Raw genomic sequence first — 3955 nt, forward strand, 5'->3', positions numbered from 1 at the left:
AAGACTATTGTTATATAAAGACTTAAAAAACAATTTGTACTCTTCAAAGAAAGGTCACATTCTATTAAACAAAAGATATGTATGACTTGTTTGTGACTCAATTAGATAACCCACAAAAAGGAGAAGACTGACACCATTTACTGCATGTCAAACAGACAGCAACCAGTCAACAATGGATCCATCTCTTCTTACTGCTACCAATGGAAAATGTCAGGTTAAAGACTCAGAGTGGGTCCGACATCCTGAATAATCAACATACCCCATCAACAGCACTGAGCAATGAAGATAAATAAGCCTACAAACTCCTCCACTCAAGAGGGAGGCATCCTTGTGATTGGACATGGCATTTTCTCCATTGATTGAGGCAATAGCAGCTAATTCTAATGCAACAGCTATAGCATTCACATCCTTACTTGTATTCTCCTTCTTGTGCCTATTGAGAAGAAATCTAAGAGTATCAAGATTACCACCTGGTCCATTTGCATGGCCTATCATTGGAAATCTCCTCCAATTGGGAGAATTTCCCTATCGCTCTCTTCAACAAATGGCCAACAAGCATAGCCCAATTCTTTATCTCAAGCTCGGATATTTTCCCACAGTGGTAGTTTCTTCTTCAGAAGTGGCCAGAGAGTTTCTTAAAACTCATGATTTGGCCTTTTCCAGTAGACCCAAATTGGCCGCTGGAAAACACCTTGCCTATAATTACCAGGATATTGCATTTGCTTCCTTGCGATCCTACTGGAAACAGATGAGAAAGATTTGTGTAAATGAATTGCTGAGTGCCAAGAGATTGCAGTCATTCACATCAATTCGAGAAGAAGAGATTTGTGAATTGATGTGGAGCATCTGGGAGAAGAGTGAAAAGGGGAAAGTAGGTGTACATGTGAGCAAGTTCATGACTTCCAGTATCATTTGGCGAATCCTTGCGGGAAAAAGATATTGTGAGGATGATGTGGTTGGTTGTGGTGGAGAACTTAGAGATATGACTAAGGAGGTCGCTGGTACAATCTTAGAATTTAACATTGGAGACTTTCTTCCTTACTTGGACTGGCTTGATTTGCAGGGCATCAAGCGGCGGATGAAGAAGGCTCACTTGTTTTTTGATAGAGTTGTGAAGATAATGGTGAGAAGATGGAGGAGTCAAGAGTGAAGGACATCATAGACATATTGCTGGATATGGCTTCCAGTGGTGCAGAGGACATCACATTGGAGAATATTAAAGCAATTATTTTTGTAAGTAGTTGTGCATTCTGGAATGTTTTTTTGACTTGACTAAGAGGATGTGCTTTTTCTGGTTTTTGGTTATTGGGTGTGGGAATGATTGAGCTTTTTCTCCGAATTTGTTCATATGCTTATCAATATGCTTATCAATAGGAGATGAATGCACGTTTTGCGAGTATAATCAATTTATGAAAGAAGAGTCCCAGTTTAGATCTAATTATTAAGAAACCATTTTCACACTAGAGAACAATTACAGAAGATTAAGAATCACAAATCAAAATTTCATATTAGATATCCCATTGATATTTGAACCTGGATCTCTATATTGAAACCCTCAAACAATCCCCTTAAGATTTTCAATTTCTATTTGTTAATAAGGTATACCACTGAGTCTTGAAAAAATAAAACCCATCGGTCACACAAATAAAAATAGTAGTAGCTCAAACTCTAGCTACATCGGAATACAATGATAAGCCCTTTATATGACTACACTAATGTAATGTACACTTCATAAGCTTTGAATGGTTTCTATTTGGGGAGGATTTTAATATTTTGAACGGTTTCTACCTTGTTAACTGCAACAGCATAATTAGGGGAGGAAATCTAGTAGCTGCCTAGGCTAATTTTGCACATCCAGATTTCCTAAATCGTTAAGTTGAATTATGCTGATTGTTTTGGTCTATCTTTGTAGGTGACTCCAGAGCATAAGGCTAAGGTTTCAATGTTTGGGCATTTATGGATCTCTCTGTAGAGGCTGCGGAGTTCAAAGTGGTCGAAAAATGTTATTTTAAAATACTCGCCTACTACCTGTTATGTCAACACCCCAATAGTCAGCACAAATGGACCAATCAGCAACCAAGAAAGTTAAACAATGATCAACTAGTAGTACAGATGTGATTGACTATTAGTACATGTGTGACTGGCTATTAGTACATGTGTTATCAATTTATAGAACTTTTTTAAAACAGTAATTAAAAAATATCTATTAAAATACCTCACAACAATTAAACCCCCTGACGGCTGCTAGATATCTTCCCCTTAAAAGTTAAAACCCATCTAATTCTTAAGTACAATTTGATCTATCATCAGTGATTAGATTCTTATAATAGTTCTAAGGAGTGATCGTTTATGCTGTTTTTTTTGCTTTCATTTTCTGTTAGTTATTTTTCTATTCTCAGCTCTGCTTGATCTATTATCAGAAATTGGAACCTTATCAATGGTTGTAAGTGACGGTTTATGTATTTTTTTCTTTTGTTGTTTTGCTACTCTCAGATCTGCGTGCCTGTTTTCGTGTAATTGACCTGCATTACTCCCAGCCTAAGTGTTAGTTTTTGAGTTTGGTCTGGGCTGTTCAGGCCTTCTTCTGGGATGGGGATCCTTTTTCTATTTATATAATCCAAAACGTTTTTGGGTTTCACTTATGATAAATTATGAATGTATGTTGTGTAATTTTATTTTTTGATTTGATTGTGCAAGTTTTTTAGTATCAATATTTTGGACCACATTTTGTAATCTATCATCGAAAATGACAATCCATTCTTTCATTCTGATCCACTCCATGATCATTGATACTGAAAAACTTATACAATTGAATTGAGAAATAAAATTACAGATTTCAAATGTATTGTAGAAATCTGATAATGTTAATGTAAGTCATTCTTATAAAGAATTTAATATAAAAATAAATTATGGAAATCTCATGGGTCTGATCTTATAAAGTTGCATTCTATTAAATTTGGCTGGCCTCGAAAGCAAGATGCGACCTTCATTTTTAAAGTCACTTCTTCTGAACTTATCTGATGTATTAAGAGTTTTTTGGGCAGGATATGTTCATTGGTGGAACAGAGACCATATCTACTACATTGGAATGGGCAATGAGTGTAATGCTGAGAAATCCCCATATTGCAGCAAAAGTGCAGAAAGAAATTGAGTGTGTAGTAGGAAAACACCGAATAGTAAGAGAATATGATCTTCCCAACTTAGAATACCTGTAATGTGTGGTTAAAGAGTCGTTAAGACTACATCCCCCAGTCCCATTGCTGGTGCCCCGTGAATCTACAAAAGTTTGCACCGTGGGAGTTGAGGGCTTTGTTTTGCCTGCAAAGACAAGGCTTATGGTGAATGTATGGGCAATTGCAAGAGATCCAGCTATATGGGATGATGCCTTGACATTTAAGCCTGAAAGGTTTATGGGCAAAGATATTGATATCAAAGGCCGAGATTTTGAGATGCTTCCTTTTGGAGCAGGGAGAAGAGGATGCCCAGGGGCTCTAATGGCGATGACTACTGTAGAGCTCATTTTGGCTCAGATGATGCACTGCTTCCGCTGGAGGGTTGAAGGTGAGTTGGAGATGAGTGAAGCCTTTGGAGGAGCTCTTTCCAGAAAAGAGAACATCTTTGCAATTCCTACACTCAAAGTGGCTAATTTCTACTAAATTTCTCATCTGTTTGAATTATGCTCATCTTTCTTTACTATGCAATAAGAAACCTGCCAATGGGGTTTGGAAACTAAGTTTTCTAATTCTTTAAGAAACCTGCTTATGGTATTTGGAAACTATGTTTTCTATTCTGTAATGCATATGCAACTTTAGAGCAGAGTTTATGCTTATTGGATATAAGAGCACGAGTTTATGCTTATAACTCTTCAATCAGAGTAATGAATTGACTGTATCCATTCTACCAAAATTTGCTTAGGGAAAGATCTCCCTTTCATTTCTGTATCTTCAATGATTTT

At 36.7% G+C, this 3955-nt stretch overlaps 1 pseudogene; it reads left to right on the forward strand.

Annotated features, from left to right (window-relative positions):
- The first annotated feature begins 340 nt into the window (after nt 1-340).
- On the forward strand, nt 341-3656 carry LOC149563219 (cytochrome P450 750A1 pseudogene; annotated as a pseudogene).
- Nucleotides 3657-3955: the final 299 nt, after the last annotated feature.

This window comes from Cupressus sempervirens, chromosome 4 (genome assembly GCF_028749045.1).
Source record: "Cupressus sempervirens isolate cs-2001-9-10 chromosome 4, ASM2874904v1, whole genome shotgun sequence".
In the NCBI taxonomy this organism is placed as follows: Eukaryota; Viridiplantae; Streptophyta; class Pinopsida; order Cupressales; family Cupressaceae; genus Cupressus; species Cupressus sempervirens.